At 34.1% G+C, this 18773-nt stretch overlaps 1 protein-coding gene across 1 annotated transcript in view; it reads right to left on the bottom strand.

The window, feature by feature from the left end:
* Nucleotides 1–17827, bottom strand: part of bdg (sodium-dependent transporter bedraggled) — a 316789-nt gene extending 298962 nt beyond the window's left edge. Inside the window, exon 1 of the mRNA XM_035349992.2 lies at nucleotides 17751–17827. The gene's annotated coding sequence lies outside the window, so the exon portion shown is untranslated. The remainder of the gene's footprint in view (nucleotides 1–17750) is intronic.
* Nucleotides 17828–18773: the final 946 nt, after the last annotated feature.

Genomic DNA, 18773 nt, shown 5'->3' with positions numbered 1-18773 from the left:
ATCTAATTTCTGTGCTTAATGAAAGAACTTGCAATTCTAAGTAGAGTTTCGAATTCAATAAAGTAATCCATCTGATTTTGATGCTCAAGTCAGTGAAAGAGTTGGTAAGTCTAGATCAAATCTCAAATTCAATAAAGTAACCTTATCTAATTTCGATGCTTAATTCAGTAAAGAGCTTCAGTGTTAAGCAGAGGTTTGTAATTTTCAGCAATACTTCTGGAGGACACTTGCTCTTGAAATCCTCAATTTCAGTGCTGAATTTTCAGAATTTTTCCTGTTTGAAGGATTTTTAGTGATAATAACTTTTGAAAATAATGGAATTATATATCACCCTTTTTCTCAACTTTGTTCAGAGCCATCACTTTGGAATTATAATAAAGTATTCGTTGTTTCTTTTCTTAGATTATTTTCCCTTGGAGTACCGAAGGTTTTCATTTAAAATTGACCTAAGAAAATCGATTTCGATATCCTAAAGTATATACACTGGTGTGCAAAAATTAAGGACGAAGTCGAAAAATTAGTATATCAGCTGAACGAAGAGGCAGAGCGGACAGAAAGACCAATCAGGAGATTAAGTAAGGTGATGTACGGTAGCACATGCGCAGATATGCACGTAGACGTAATGGGGGAGTGTCTGAGTAGTATAAAACATGTTGTCGGTGTAAGATCAGTATTTCTGGCAAAGAGATTGTACGCCGTATAACAGTTAAAATCACACCGAGCTGCTGCCTCAGCTAGAAATGGCGAATAATCAATCTGTTAGACGACATCTGGATGCTTTTACCCGAGGTCGAATCATTGGGAAGTTGGAGAAAGGCCGCAGTGTGACAAGTGTGGCTGCAGAGTTCGGAATTGCTCACAGCATCGTTTCACGACTTTGGAGACAATTTCAAACTACAGGAACAGCTATCCGGGGGTTTAGTAGTGGTCGTCGACGAGGAACCACACCCGCAGATGACCGGTATATTGCCTTACAGGCCAGAAGACACAGGCGGCAGACAGCGGGAGAAATCGCTAGACACACGACACAGGCGACTGGACGACCGATATCGCGTTTTACCGTGGCCAGAAGATTGCACGGTGGTGGTCTGTTTGCACGACGCCCTGTACGGTGTGTACCTCTAACGCCTGCCCATCGGAGAAAGCGTTCTCTGTGGTGCCGGGAACACCGGAATTGAAGAGACAATGAATGGGAACGAGTACTCTTTACAGATGAGAGCAGATTCAATCTGAGCAGCGATTCTCATCGCATACTCATCTGGAGAGAGCGGGGAAGCCGCAATCATCCCTCGAACATCACTGAAAGGGACAGGTATGGAGGTGGCGGTGTTCTCGTTTGGGGAGGCATCATGCTTGGTAGTCGTACAAACCTTCACATCTTCGACGAAGGTTCAGTCAACGGGACCCGTTACTGTAACGAGATTCTTCTTCCATATGTGCGTCTTTTTAGAGGCGCTATGGGTCGCAGTTCCTTTTCATGGACGACAATGCACCATGTCATCGTACAGTAGCTGCCGAACAGCTCTTAGAGAGTGAGGATATTGAACGTATGGATTGGCCGGCACGATCTCCGGATCTCAATCCCATCGAGCATGTATGGGATTTTCTAGGCAGACGCTTGGCAGCTCGTACCTTACCACCAATAACGATTCCGGAGCTTCGATTGGCGCTGCAATGCCTCAACAACTCATTGACACCCTCATTCTCAGCATGGACAGACGCTGTGAAACCTGCCTAGCCAGTCAAGGGAGATCATATCCCCTATTAAAACCGGATGTTTCTTGCTGGACACCCATCACAGGGATGTTTCGGCCTTCAGTCGGATTGCGCTCCATGCTACTTTTTCAATAAAGCTTCTTTTTATCCCTCTGATTTCTCTTTTAGTAAGTGTTGCTTACATTACTCATGTCCTTACGTATTGGGGATCTTACGGTATTAAATGTGTTGATTTGGAAAGCTTTTGTACAAAGTTATATTGAAAAAACCGTCTCGTCCTTAATTTTTGCACACCAGTGTATATGTGCGACTATGATTATGTATTAAATGCTAACATAACATTAATTATTTTTTTCCTTGATCATAAAATCAATAAACACGTAGAGTGCCCCTTATACCTGCCTTGCTAATTTAAATAAATGATATTCCTCCCTAATTGGAGCGTGAAGAGTTTCGGAAGGAACGATTTTACCTTCGCTATTGAAAGTGGTGAAATCTTAACGAACTTTTCATGGTACATCGCAGCTAAAGTTTGGATACAATGTTAGGGCCATACACCTTTGGATAAACAATACCACACGCTGCTTTAGTTCGAAAGTAAAATATAAATATACCCCACGCTAATAAGCAAAGAGGTTACATTTCGAGAGCTTTGATGCTCATGTATTGCCAGTCGAGAAAGTTAAAACTCTCACCCAGAAATTCTGATAGAATCAATTGCTTTTGGCGATCAAGCGTCTCAAACAGCAAAGATGCCCGCTGTGGCTCAGTGAAGCGGAAGAAAAATATATCTCCCCTCGAGAGAAGAAAAGTAAAAAGGGAAACTGTATTTGAAGAGGAAAACAGTAATAAAAATCCAAGATGCGTAACGTTTCCCACATAAAACTAACTGCAAGCTTTCCCAAGCGGAAATTTCCAGCGCTCAGACATCTTGTGATTAATGCCAGTGAGAAAAAGTTTATTATGTTTCAAAGAATGGAACACATGGTAGATCTTAAGTTCTGCTTATTTCTGAAGGTTTCGTTTTTAAACCTTAATGGAAGGGGGGAATGAATATCCAAGTGTACCTAAAACATGCTGGAACGCCGTACGATAAAAATTTATTTACGAATCACAGGGAGAGAATTCCACAGTTAAAATACCAAGGTATCAAATTTTAAGTTCCTAATATGTTTACCCCAGATGACCACGTTTCGTTTTGTTTGGTTTATCTGATTATGGAAAAGTACTCGAGGGGTATCTACTTATGGGGATGGATGCCTTTGTGGTGGAATTTCTACGGATAACTGACTCGTATACTCCCTCAATTGCAAACACTTGCTTGAAAGTTTAGTAGAGAAATAGTCAAATCCCTCAGTCATCTAGCCAACTTAGCACATAGAATTTTGCCCATATTGCACCACAGGCAGCGTTCGATATTACAGCCATCAGAACGAAAGGAAAACGGGATGATACAATCAACCCTTACGCAAGAGTTGAATTTAAAACCTTAGTTTCAAACTACTAGCCAGCCTCCGCTAGTCCCTATATCATCCACGACGGCTGCCACAATGAACCTTAGAAAGTCTCGCAGTCCTGGAATAAGAAATATGAAAAATATCTTTGTGTAATTGTACACTAACGAAGTGGTCTTAAACTGGCAGCCTGCGGGTCGCATGCGGCACCCGAAGCTATTCTATGCGGCATGCGAAGGCTAAATTACGTATTCATTGCATGCTGAGATTTCAATGTTTCAGTTATTTGACATCGAATTCATATTAGTTTTGTTTCCATTATAAACGACACGAAGAACGCGCCAAAAAATGCATAAATGGAGCTGATTAATTTATAGCGTAGTATAAATCTTATTCAGAAATATGAAAGGATGCAGATTTTATAAAATTTTATGCGTTTGTCAAAAAAATAAATAAGCTCATTAATGAATTCTTGCACTAAGAATAATTGCTTTGTTTGGGTATATCCGTGAACAACTTTTTTTCACAGTAAAAAATTAATAAGAAACCGATTCGCCGATAAAAGTCTGTAATCCGTAATGAAGATAATTTCTAGTAAATTGTCACCAAGGCTACAAATTTTGTCACAATGGTGGTGGTGTGGTGTATTTAATTATGGCAAAGCACACTAGGGCTATCTGCCTAAGGGGAGGGATGCCTTCGTGGAGGAGTTTCTAAGGGAAACTGGCTCGTATACACGTTACACATGGGGAAAACCACGAAAACACCCATGCAGCCAGCCCGTTCGCGGGATTCGAACCCCGGACCGAACTACCAGTGTTCAGCGACTTTACCGCTCGGCCGCTGGTGGGCTCTTTGTCACAATGGAAACAACTTTAAGTGTCACGACAATATGAGAAATAAAAAGTTTGCAATTATTTACATATAAACATGTGTATTTTTATTTATGCGTCAAAGAAAAATTTAATAAATAAAAGAAAGAGACTAGCTTATTATTATTTGTTCTCGACTTTTGTCCCACTTATCAATTTTCTCTGAACACTGCGTTGAATCACTATAAACGGCGAATCACTTTTCAAACTGTTGCCGCCAAATGTTACGAGTCCTGAATTATATTTGAAGAAATTAAATAATGAAAAATCTGCATAAATTTATGTATATTGCTCGCATTGTGATAAAACAACGGTACACAGAGCCATCGAATTTTGAATGACGTAATCCTCCTACGAATATGGGCATGTGGAAGACCAAATTTGAAATTTGGAATTTGTTTTATGATCGATTTCATAGTTTCTAAACCTTTAATGAATTTTTGAGTAACAAATTCAACGATTTAAAAGCGAACAATGGCAACACTCTACGGAGAAAAATAATTTTTTTTTTTGTCTCCAGTAGCGCGGAACTGTGCATCGGAAATTCTAAAGATAGGCTCATTTTAAAGTTATTTTGCGACATTGCTATTGAACTGAATTTTATTGTTTAAGTGCAAAGAACGTCAACACAAAGGTCACACACAAAACGTTAAAAAAACGCCTCTTTGGACGTAATTTAAAATCTGAAACCTTTCAGATTTTTTTTTAAATATTTTTTGTTTTATTAATAAAAGTTTTCATTTTGTTTAAAAAAAATCTAGCGCATCAAGTATTTTCAGACTGTGCATTCGGTCCTCATGCAGTCTGAATTTGAAACCAATCCACTAGAGAATATTGTTATTCAAAGCGGTGAATACATAATTATTCACCAAGGCAAAGCGGTAAATGTGTGCTTTTTATACGCAACATAAGTTGTCCAACCAACTGATGCTAATAAATAACTAAATAAATAAATAAAATATCAATAACAAATTGTAGGGATTTATATTAATTTTCGCTAACGAGTTAATTTTAAAGCTTACCTATACGCCTTCATTCCTCTAATTGTCAATGCCAGAATATTTAAATTTGGTAGCGCACGTGAAGTGATGCAAATTCTACCTTGAGGAGAAAAGGTTTAAATACTGAGTTCTAGAAGAGAAAGTTAGACAGAATGTGGGCAAGCGCCGTATTTTTGTAGCGTGAGCTTTTGATTCTGCGGTGATTGCTGGTTAACCTAGAGTAGCAGCTACCACTTGGCTGCCACTAGACTGCAAGGGGTGTTAGGTAACGGGATCATCTGAGCCGTAAAGAGTAATTCTACTGCTTGTTAGTATCTTCCAATTTTTCGTTTAATGCTTGTTATTTGAGTTACCGCCCGAGTGCGGCGTAGTGTGTTAGCATCAGAACGAATTTTAAAGAGTTAATAAAGGGTTCTTTTTACCCTTCTCCTGTGTGGTTTCTACATGTCCAGCTGTCCCATCAAAAGATAAACAAGTAGATATTACAAAGTAATTAAATAATAGAAGGAAATATATATATAATATATATATCTAATACAAGTTAACTATATCTGTACTTTGATATATTCATTAAAGGTAACTATTTCAAATCATAAATCTTATAATAATATTTAATCACAGCTTTATATATTCGGAAAAATGATATACAGGATGTTTCAAAAGGTCGTTGCAAACTTAATATACTGGTCTATAATACCATGACAAACAAGATTTACATAAGAACTTGTATCTGAAAATGCGAAAAGTGACCGCTACAGGACAATGTTCGCAAACGTAAGGGGGACGAAAGGAAGGATGTCGAAACAGGTGTTAATATGACTTATTAAAGAACGTGATTAAATCACAGATGTTAAAAAGTCCTTCCATTCGCCACAATGCATGTTTCAGAACGTTTACGCATGGATTCACGGACTCGTTCAAATTGAGAGGTGACATAGACACTTGCAGCCGCTTCCACGATCCTGACGATAGGATCCATGTCCGCATAAACTTCATGTACCCCTGCAGGTAGAAATTCAGTGGCGTCACGTCGGCGTTCATGGTGGCCACGCGACTGGCCCGCCTCTGCCAATCCATCGATCAGGATATGTCTAATCGAGGTATTCCGCACAGTGGTGCTAAAATGTGCAGACTCTTTTTTTCATCATGCTGAAACCAGATGTTTCCGCGTATAGCTGCTGGAACGTCAACTATCAGATCCGGCAATACTCTTTCCACAAAATATCCATAAAGAACTGAGTAAGTCAACTCATTCATCCTTCTGCTGCAACGTCCTCGCCTGAAATGATCACACTTCCAACTCTCCCATAAGCCTGCGAACACTGCTTTCTATCAGTCACCGTTTGCATTTTCGAACACAATTTCCTATGTAAATCTTGTTTGTCGTGGTATGACAGACCAGCATGCTAAGTTTGGCAACGACCTTTTGAGACACCCAGTGTATATAATGAATTCCAGTATAACCAAACTTTAATATTGGCTCATCTTTCCTCAGTCAAGCGGAATTTTACTGAAGAAAAGCTTATTTGTGCTTGAGCAGAATGCCAACTAATATATTACAGAAGCCAGCTAATACATTATATGTTAGCTGCTTATAATTTAAATATGGCAACAAAATGGCTGTCATATAATATTGTTACATATTTTCGTTTCCTTCATATCTCTTCAATATAAGCACAACTGGTTTTGATATTTAATTTCAACTTTTTTTTAATATTTAAATTCATAATATTACCACTTTCATTTGTTTCTCCTTCTTCCCATACCATTATTTTCGAAACTGTATTTTTTTTTTTAATTTCTTCAGAGAGAAATATATTATTTCTTAGTTATTCTTTATATTAATTACATTAGAAATTTCAGAACGAAACGAAACTTTTCAAACCGTGTTCTTTCATATCAATATCAGTTGTATTAAAATTAGCCTAAACGGTTTCCCTAGCACGAAGAACTCAAAAACTTAAAACTTTTTTTATTTCTTTGATACTAATCAATTCATTTTATTGCTTCATTACAAACAAGAGACCTATCTCAGAAAAACAGAAGTCATGTCTTACATTATATATTTTCATTTAAGTCTTAATGTCATTAATATGCTTCAATACACCCAACAACATGCATAACTGCGCCAGAGTTGACCATTAACGAAACCAATGGTACAGTTCCAGCGTAAATTAAATTTGGATACAAGACAAACCTTCGCACCACAGGCAAATTTTACACACACACAAATAAATAAATGAGGTGAATGATTGATAATGCGTTACATTTCATTTCGAACAAACTTGCTTAGTTTCCGTATGCTATTTCAATAGTTCTTAATGCTTCGTTCTATTGTAGCAAAATGTAGGCATTTGCGTCGCTGTCCGTACTCCATTACTGGATTTTGGAAAGTTTGTTACGGCAAAGTAAAAAGCACTAAAAGTTCTACAGTAGGTGCCGCTTAATGTAATCACGTTTGACCACAGCTATTTTGATAACATCAATCGAATGATAACATTAAATGATAAAAAAATATCCTTCAAAACAGCTATAGAATTTAACTAATTTAATTTAAATGCAACACAAAAAAATACATAAAAGTAAGTACTTTCACGGAATTTCAATTAGGAAAATGTAAAAACATGTTATCAATCATTCATAATGTTAAAGCGCTTTACGGAACTGTTCATAACATTTATGGAAATAATTTTACCAATGCTAAACCCCTAATCTTAATACTTGGCATCATTTACTGGATCAGAACACGAAAAAATTTTAAATCAGTGCTTGCATGAATGACGAAACACGAATTGAATGATTGAAGAGTTAGGTTTGGAGGCAACTTCCCCTTGATAAGTATGTCTCCTGCCTGCTCAACAGTCATTCACTTATGCTTTAAAAAAAAAAAAAAAAAAAAAAAAAAAAAAAAAAAAAAAATTAGATTAATTTTAATTTGCTTAATTGGTGAATTTATTTTCATGGTTTTGTTTTGCACTTGATTTACTTATGCTATCTGAATTTAAATGATATTGTAGATTAGTTCGAAAATTAATCTTTTATATGTTTGCACATTTTTTAATTTTTTAAAATTATTTTAACTTTAAATTTACTTTTTTACGTATTTACATGTTTGTTAAAATTTAGTTTGGTATAGATGCTTTTAGGAGAATTTGTTTTAAGTACTTAGGGTAAAAGCATTCTGGAGAAATGTTTTTGCTCCTGAAGAAGAGGGACCTGTGTCTGATCATCCTCAAAATCGAAAGAGGTTTCTAAAATCTAAGCCAAACAGAGGTTGCACCCTTGCCTAATTTTAAATGGTTGACTAAAATAGAAAACAAACTGTTTGGCGACTAATTCCTTACTTGGCGACATTTTTGTGACATTTGGCAATTATTAAAATTTATTTTGATCTTATTTCGACACTTTACTTCAGTCAAAAAAATTATTCGATAAACCTTTGATATTATTAACCGAACTGTTGATCATAATAAGCGATGCATTTTCCACGTTTTCGTATACAAATGGACAGGACTACGGCCATTCGATAACTAATACGAATGATAACATTACGCAGCGTTTACTGTAGTTTAAATTAAAGAAAAATAGAGAATTGCTAAGGTCTACAGCATACCATGGAGATAAAAGTGGATGCTCTTCTCCCACTACAGTTGACGCAGTGCTGTCGAGCTTTGGTAGCCAAGAGGTGTGTGTTTTGTTTACATCCAGAGTATGTTGACAGCGGTTTCATGGTACTTCCACACACAACAGTTCAGCGCCAACCTAAAAGTGGGGAACTTCCACATAACAGAAGCTTTCATTGCTGGACGAGTAATAGCAATTTGTATAGTTTAGTGGCATTTCCGCACAAATCATTTCTTGGTTATCTTTCGATAACTTGAAACAGCGATTTTAATCAAGAATTTGTTTTATAATATTCTAAGCTACTGGACTACAAAAATATAGATTTTAGGAAAATGTTTATGTTATGAGTAAAAAATGTTAAGTACCTTAAAAGTACCTTTAAAATGTCAAAATATCGCAAAAATATAATACACTTTACGACTCAATTTCCTATTCAACTGGTATAACCGTGAAAATTTGTATGCTTCGTTCTAATCGTTCGTGTATCTGCTACTTCTATTTTATGTTCTAAATATCAAAATGTCTTAAATAAAATACATTTTTTTTGGTATCCACATAATATTGTAATACACACTTTTTAAAAATTTTTAGAGAAGAGGCATAATAGTTGCTCATTTTAAACTCGGCATTTTATTTTTATATAACTAAAAAATAATCAAAATATTATCAAATTATATAACGACCTTAACATTTAATGTAAACATAAACTGAAATTATGTTGAAAAATATGAACTATTTAAGCAAGAATTATTCGTACTGAAAAACAACCTGTTAGAAGGTGTTGTGAAGCGCAGTCTATGAGATACGTACTTTAAGGAAGTAGACATTTTAGAATGTGTATTATTGAAAATCAAGGGTAAAAAGAAAAATTGTTTAAAGATTCAAAGAATTATTTTACATTTTATAATAATTCAGTTACAAATATTAAGTAATACTAACAAACCGCCCTTTTTTTTTATCCCTTTCGGAAATACTCATAGAAAGTTAAATACATGGAAATCAGAAATTAGAAGTAATATTTAACGTATTTTACTATTAAAATAAAAGGTTCTCTAATTTAAAATAAACCAAACAAGACATTAATTATAGAATTAATATGATTTTTGATTTAAAAGATGCCTCAGAAGCTGAAAATCTTCTCATATTTGAAAAAGTATTTCAGAAAGAAGCTCTGCAATATAAAGCAAATAATGCGTGATTTTAATGTTAATAATACAATAAACTTTGATTTTAAATTTTGTAATCGTTAACCGAATGAAATCGAATTAACTTAAAATATCTTTCTAATGTAATTAGCGAAAATATTTTATTCAAATTAAAATTGTTCTGAGCAAACTGTTCCGAGAAAAGTATAGCATTTCATCCGTTCAGAATGAAATGTTGTATAAAAATGTATTCTTTCGCGTATTTAGAACTCTGAAATATTGTACAAAAAGGAAAGATGTAGATTTATACTTATATTTACGACATAATTATAAAATGTTTACTTCCGTTTTTATCAAAATAATGGCAATAAGCTTAATAACAAGTAACTGAATGTTTTGATCACCAAGAGGTTACGTTACTCTTTCAAAGTAGTGCACGGGAAAAACCAGTTCAGACCTTTCTTCTATTTCCTCCCTCCATGAAGAATGGTTTTTTCTAATCTAGTTAAGTTTATGCAGCTCAAAACATTAGTGCAAACAAGAGTTAATTAATTTCAGTACGTTCATTCCAACACTACATTTTAACGATACTATAGAACTGTGAAAACTCAGCATTTTCTAAAATGAATTAATATTGTTAGTTCTCTTAGTTAGCTGGATTGTTGTAGTACACAATTGTTTTGTTACTTTTGATGTGTTCATAAGTTGGAAACATTTTTTAAAAAATTAATTTCTAAATTTCCATATCTAATTAGGCGCCTTTTCTAATTGTTCACCTTAAACAAGTGCTTCGCTTGGCTCATCCTTGTCTTGGCTCTGTTATCATTTTCAAAGTAATCCTCTTGAACATCTATATATTGATTAAGATAACACTCCCATTTCTGGACGCAAGCTTGGGGTATATTTTCATGAATACTACAAAACGCCTTTGCCATTGCGTTAGATATCAGTTGTATTTAGGAAATCTTTGCTGCTTCTTCCGTGGCGCATCTTTTGATTTTGGAAATAGTCAGAAATCACAAGAAATAAGTCAGTAGGTTTGGCAGATGATTTTATAGGGTAAAAGGCTTCAATATCTGTCTCTTCAGCGTAACTTTTAACTTTGCAAAATAGAAAACAAAGACCAAATGCTGCCAAACACGTGGACAGCTTCATAACGGTGTCCCAGCGAAAGTGATTTTATACAAGTTTGCTACTGTTTGAAAAGACAAGAGACTTGTATAGCTGTGGCTCGCGCATAAAGATGATGGCAACTTTATGAATGAAAAAAAAATTAGAGAGACAGAAATTTGTATGAAATTCCCACCACAACGGTAGCAGCGGTCTGATGCAGATCCAGTTTTAACTTGAGAAAAGCAATCTTCATAAGGGTGCAAGTACCTTCATGTCGAAGCACAGCTATGCAAGCAGGGTTTTAGTTTGGTACTCTGATTAGTAAAGCAAATGAAAATTGTTCTTGCTTAAATATGCCCTGGAAAAAATCCCCGGCGCCTTGTCACACACTCTTATGTAGCTTTATATCTTTTCAAACAGTGACTGTTTGTAAAAAAGTACTGGCATCTTTATGACAAAGTACGGTTATGAATGTCAAATAAAATGCTGAAGACGATAACTAAAGCAAGTTAACAGTAATATTAAAATATATATATGTTATTCTTGAAACTAATCACAATATAAAATTTGATAACTATAAAATGTTTTACCACGATGTTTTAGAACTGCGATATTTTTCCTTTGCTTTATTTTCTTCCACAATGTTTTGTAGGACAATGTTTTCGCTTTGCATTGTTTTCTCCGCGACATTTTCGTTCGCGATGTTTTCGCTGGACACCGATGTGGTATGTTCCAAAACCTACTACGGTTATCCATAGATAATGTGATTCTACCGTAGACATACTACTAATATCCGTGATAAGTTGATTGTACGAGGATTTTCTGTTTTTTCTCATATAGTATCAGCAGATATAGTCAGTTTCCCTTACAAAGTCCTCCAAGAAAACAGCTTTCTTAATAACAGTTTCCCGTTGGTTATTATGATCAAATAATGCAAATCCAAAACATCAGACTGTGTTTATATGATATCAATAAAATTATATCGAGCTTCTCTTTGTGTTAAAGATAAATATTAAATAAAGACAACTGCAAAATTGACTTATATATTTTTCTTCTCCGCTGAATTGCCAGTACTTTCCATTAATTCAGCTGCACAAATCAATGTTTTCAAAGAAGCGGTTCCAGTGACTCAGGAAGTAGCATTTTTACAAAGCTTGAAACCAGACACATTTTATTTATGGCATCTGATTCGTCATTCTGTAATAACAATCGTCTAGCCTAAATCAAAAGAAATTGAAATAACAAAAGCAGCAAATGGAAAGCGTCGACATGAAAATGAAACAATAAAACATAATACTAAACGAATTTTCGAAGCGATAAAAACAGATAAACCTGAGACGTGCAGTTGCCGGTATTATTTAATATTGGTAATTGCGTAGCGAAAGCTAAACTTCGCTTATTTCAAATACTAACTAATGCACATAACACATAACTACATCATTTTATATTTAACTATTTCGCTTTTTTATTTCATTAATATGTATGATGTATGATTTTTTAATTAATTAGCATATATGGTACAACATCATGTATTTTATTAAAATACGTAATATACGCTAATTTATTATTTAAGAAGCATATATATGCATGGCATATTATGGGTTTCCCAGTTGCGCAGCTGAAAACATATGTAGTGTACTATAATAACATCTTTTTAAATTGTTTTGTCGAAATCAAAAAAAGATTCGAAACACTAAATAAATTAATACAAAGTTTAATTTTTCCTTAAACCAGAAAGAGGGAAAGCACTCCGGGTAACTGGAATTTCGGTCAACTAAACCACAAGCTGGTACGTCAGGTTTTGGTTTGGTTTATTTAATTATGGCAAAGCACAGAAGGGCTAACGGGAGAAATGCTTCTGAGGAGGACTTTCTAAGGGAATTGGGTGGTATACACGTCACACATGGGAAAATCCACGAAAACGGCCATACAACTAGCCCGTCTGCCTGGAATCGAACCCAGATCGGAACGACCAGCGTTCAACGACTTTTACTGCTCGGCCGCTGGTAGGCCCGCTAGTTTGATACATTTTACCTCTTAAATAAAATCTCAGAATTACCCATTTAAATGGTACACCTAATATTTTTATCACTTTCCTATTAATATTTATTTTGTGCCCTTTGTAGGCAAACATCATTTTCGCGCCCACCTACAGCCTAGCTCTGATCTAGAATGAGGATATTTCGATATCTGTATTTACGGAGCAAAATTGTACATCGCTTTGTAAATAACATCTAGTATCAACATAGCGACTAGCTTATGGATGAAATACCATATTTATGCCCACTAAACAAGAAAACAAAGCAGTAGAACAAGTTTCTAAGAGGTCCGTAAAGGTCGCAGAAGATACACCAATGTCCATTACCCGGAGATACTCCGCACTATCGGGAAATTGCGAAGGCGAGCATTCTTCTTTTTCTCCCTGAACAAGAACTTCCGGGTTAGAAAGTTTTGATGGATGGTAAACGAAAAACTAGAAACAGGTCATTAGAGTAGCCTGGCCACAGAAAGAATTAATTCATTGCGTCAGCCAAAGTGTAGGTAGCGCTTCCGGTGTTGGAGTGTTTTTCATTGCTACATAAATCCATGAAACAACCAGTGAGAACTAGGTGGTCCTTTGCTGGAGAACAATAGTCCAGATAGAAAGAAAAAAAGACACACTAAACGTATGTTTTTAATATCAAGGATATCAGTAGTTATAATCATCGTCCAGCACCAGCAGGCTTTAAGGACCTTGATATTCTTAATAGCTGTTTAAAATTGTTTCCTGTCCCTCCCCTTATTTTCTACACTCAAGGCTACTTCCAGAGAATTCTTGTTTCTAAATTTGGGTGGAGTGCAGCTGAGGTTATGAAAATGTTGTACGGAAACGGATATGGTTCAATCCACTAACTGCTACCAATAGCATATAGAAATTAAGTTGAGACTACGATTATTTAGAGTTGTTTCTGTATGAAATTTCAATAAATTTCCAATTAATATTGCAATAGCATTTACACGTAATAATCACTTTATGGACCATTTAAGCTTAGCGTTGTTTAGTTTTGTTTATAATTTAAAGTTGTTTATTTAAAAAAATGTCTTAAAGATCTTTATTTTTATTTCTGGGCTTCTTGCAAAACCTCGGTATGATAACGTATTAAACCTGTAATATTTAGTGAAGCTTCTTTTTTTAAGAAATTTAAAGGATGACTTAAAGATGAAATATAGTACTTTTAAATGACTTAACCGATGTTTAGATTATGGTCGTTCTGTAAAAAATAAAAATTGCTTAAAAGTAATCAAACTTGACGAGAATGTCTGGTAAATATATAGGTAACAAGGCGAGACATACTTAGACTGCAGAATGCAAGAAAATTTGCTAATTAATAAGGAAAGGTTTTTCTTTTACCATGGTCATTTGTATGTTATGAATTTAATAATTTCAGCATGTTATTAGAATTCATTTTAAGACATGAAACATTTTGCTCAGATGAAGACCTTAATTCTGCTGTTGTCCAGTTCCGGTAGTTATTATTATTATTATTATTATGTGCATTGCAGCAGAGCCATCATCAGACTAAGGTCATGCCCGACCGAGTGAAATCATCGTATTCTAGCCAAAGCACTGGAGCTTCAAATAAGACAACTCCACCACACAACACGGCCACGGGGTCGACCAGCGGCAGAGCGGTAAAGTCGCTCAACATTGATACTTGGTCGGTATACTGGCATGCAGCAGGTGATAGCGTTCCTACTCTTGCCAGTTATTAAGAGAGTTCCATTAGGGCCTGACTTGTGATGCAGAATATTCTCCATAAGAGATAAGCACCAGACGGGGAGAGAATAGATTTCTAAATTGAAGACCGGGGAGGTCTGGAGACTGGTCGGTGTCGATGTTAGTAGCCTCTCAGAATTCACGCATTTGCAAAGAAACAGTATCAAACTCAATAGTAAAAGCACTAGAGAATTCTGCTTTCTCATTGGTCACCCTTCGATTGTACACGCAGCAAATGAGCAGCGTAGAGCCTAAAATTTATCTTCCTCGAGATTGTCGTACTCCAGGGTTTCTGCGAAATTTTCTGGGTTATTTCTTAAACTTCGCTCATAAAATCTTCCATTAATCCGTGCGGTGGATTCTTTGATTGATTCTATTTTTAAATCCAAGAGCAGGCTTATGTTCCTTATAAAATACGGGGCACCTGGCTAAATATTGATAGTTTGGTCCGGGGTTTTAATCCGGCAGACGGGTTGGCTGCGTGGGCGCTTTCGTGGTTTCCCCGTGTGTAACGTGTATACGACCCACTTTTCCTTCGAAAGTCCTCCACGAAGGCATCTCTCCCTTTAGTCTTCGAGGGCTTTGTCATAATCAAATAAACTAAACAAAAACCCTTATACAAGTGCGAATTTAAGAGCGCTCTTTAAAATGCAGAAAAATTTCTTTCTTCTAATTTCAGTTTTCCGAAATTCTTTTTTTTTAAATATTTTTAATACTAATTCTGCGAATTATTTGAATGAATTATTCTCTGTTTCTCTCTTGAGATTAAAAATAAGCAAATTTAAGTCGCTGATTTTGTCCTATTAACTGTGCCATTGCTAAACTTTTATCTTGCCGTAATATGAATAATTAATTGATTCATATAGTTTAATTTATTTACTTTGCATCAGTCCAGCAAAACTGAATTAAGATTCTATGATAATATGCTGTTTGTAAATCTTATCTGAAAAAAATTTTCAGATCTTAAATCTGGGAATATTAACATTTTTAACATGTTAGTAATCATGTATTATTTATTAATTAGTTTTCTAATGTATCATTCATTATTACACAATATTTAAACAATATATTAATGCACAAGTGCTATAGACAGTTTTCGTATATATGTAATTCTAACTTGCATTCATTAATTTAATTTTTTAAACATTTAGTGTTCAGAAGCATATCTTTATGAAGATTCAAGATATGCACCTAGAAAACGGTATTAATTTACGTTTTCATAAGTAGTAAATTTATGTGATACAAGTATTTTTTCCTGGTTGTTAACTCAGAATTTAGCAATACCCTCAATAAGAAAACATTCTAGCATTTCCCTTTCAAAAGAGAACCCCCTGCGAGATTTCTACTTCCGCCTCTCTTTAATTAGCAAGTTTACGATTAAAGGTTTATTACAAATTCCTGACTTCCATGGGATAGCAAACATATAGATGCGGAATAAATTAAAATAAACGGCAAGTGAAACTGTCTGCGTAAGATTCTTATTATTGCTTACACACAATAAGTTAGTCTTTATTTAATTATTTTTATTGCAAACTAGTATATTAACAGTTTAAAAATCCAGCATTTCAACAGTAATATTTTCTTAACGTGTGTAATAGTTACCAGATAAGTTGTTGAATTTCAGGGACAGAGAATATAAAAAGTAGTGCAGAACTAACAAATCTAATTTTTTTTTTAAATGCATTAAAAAAAACTGGTAGGCGACGAGCAGACGATTATTCTACACCTGGCGTTCGAAATATTTTTATTAATTATGATCATAATGGATATGTTTACCGAATTATTAATTAGCTGTATTACAAATCCCATGATTAAGATGTAATAAAAATTATATTCAAATAAAGATATCAATAAAAAAATTAAATAAAGACTAACTTAATTAATAATTCGCTAACTTTAAAAATAATTTTCGTACTACTTGAAAATTTATTTATCAAGTACTATGAACATTATTTTTTAAGTTAGCAAGTTTTGCATCGTATAAAATTTGAAAGATAAAGATTTTGTATCACATCAAATAGCAAGCAACATTTCTAAGAGTTGATGATTTGCAGATTGCCTTAATAGCAAATGTTCTTCTTAACGGAAGAGGAGACTGAAAAATGTAAATGTTAAACTAAGGATGTTTTTGAGACTCAAATTTGTCGCACAAAATAAAAAAAATTATTATTTTGTAGCAGAACACATAGTAATTTAAAATTCATAATGAAATTTATAATTTTTTAAACCCCCTAATGAGATCGAATTTTCGTGCAGTCATATCATATTGCTGCCTGCAAAGTCAAAAATTTCTATGCATCGCCACTTTTTTTTTTTTTTTTTTTTTTGCAGGCATTAAACTTTAGAAATGAAAGTTATTATATGCAATATCGTATTTTCGATGAAATTTCAATGTGATTATTTGGAATCCTAATAAAGATGCAATGTATGATGTGTAATAAAGATGCAAGTGAATTCACCAGCATAATACTGATTATTATTATTTTATATTCTTATTTATTCACGCATTCTTATTTACGCATCTATACATATACCCACACACAAGCACAGTATTTGAGATTTAATTCCTCATCTAATTTAAACCTGTGATTAATTATTTTTAAATTAACAACATTTTACAGCGATTTCAAAATGCGCATACATGAATATTCGAAACATTTATCTTTACTACTAATTTATGTTAAATGAATTATATTCTGTCAATGCAGAAGCGGATAATAATTGTACTCAGATCATATAACAATAATGATAATAATAATAATAATAATACATTTTAATTCTTTCCCCCCTTCAATATTTTTATAGTATATTATATTATTAATTTATATTATGCAAGAATAATATATATAAAGTGAAAAAGTATAAAATTTTAACAGTAAATTATATTAATAATGATATAAACAGTTTCCTTTAAATGTGCATAGACATATATTTACATACAAAGCGGTTACGCGAGAAATTATATTAAAAAAAAAAAAAAAAAACTAAGTGTAAATAAAACGATTTCATTAATTAAACCATATAATTATGTTGTAACTAGCAATGTTATAAAAATGTAATTTCCTTACCTCTGTAGTGGATTCGACCTCCGTTTTTACTGACGGACCAGAACGTTTCACTTTTATTGTAGTTTCGAATTCACGTGCAGCGTACTTGTCTAGTTTGATCCTATTACAACATACGATACTTTCGAAACGTAGAACTCAATTTCAAAGTAATGCATGTGGCGCCATCTCTTGTAAAGAGAATTTCTTAATTTTAATTTTGATTAATAAGTGAGTTTAAAATTTTCAACCAAATATAAAAAAACAATCGTTGAAGGAAAGTAAATTCTTGAAAGGATGTATTTATAAAATTCTTTTCCCTCAACCAGGTGAAATTTAAACCTTGGTTCATTTATTACGAAATTTGCTGTGATTGCTTTTTGTGTAATATTGAAAGGCCAGTATTCTGTAAATTCTTTTTCTTTTTCACTTCCTTATTCCAAGTAAAGGAACTACTGTAATCGCGAAAATTTCGGGTATCATATTTCAACGAAAATATCCATTTTAACAGCTCTTGCATCCATTTGAACGATGCTTTTACGTGCCATCTGTACGTACGGACAGAATAAAGGACTTTTCTCAAAACGCATTTAAAATGGATTCAGAAGAGATTTTTTTCTTGACATCATACGTACGTATGTATCTCTGCATAGCTCAAAAGCGAGTAGCCGTAGAAAGTTGAAATTTTGTATATGGGATTATTATAACGTCAGTTGTATATCTCCCTTTTTATTTACAATCGGCCGCACCAGACGTGTGTAAATATATGACATGAATCTGAACAAGTGGGCGAAACTTTAGAGGAAAGAAGGCAATATATCCGTCATAGAATGTATGGTCGCAACGCAAGCGGTGCAAAGTTAAAGGCTAGTTTTCCACTATCACATTTATAGGCAGATAGCCCTCGAGGCTTTACCGTAATTAAGTAACCTAACCTAAACTAACCTAACCACTATCACATTTAACCCTTTCTGGCACGCTACCTTTTAAAGTTGGAGTTTTGATATAAATAAATAAATAAATAAATAAATAAAGGTAGGCAGTCTA

The sequence above is a fragment of the Stegodyphus dumicola genome, chromosome 5 (assembly GCF_044657685.1).
Source record: "Stegodyphus dumicola isolate Sdum_Otavi_A_Nest chromosome 5, ASM4465768v1".
NCBI classification, from domain to species: Eukaryota; Metazoa; Arthropoda; class Arachnida; order Araneae; family Eresidae; genus Stegodyphus; species Stegodyphus dumicola.
This window is presented reverse-complemented; position numbering and strand designations above follow the sequence as displayed.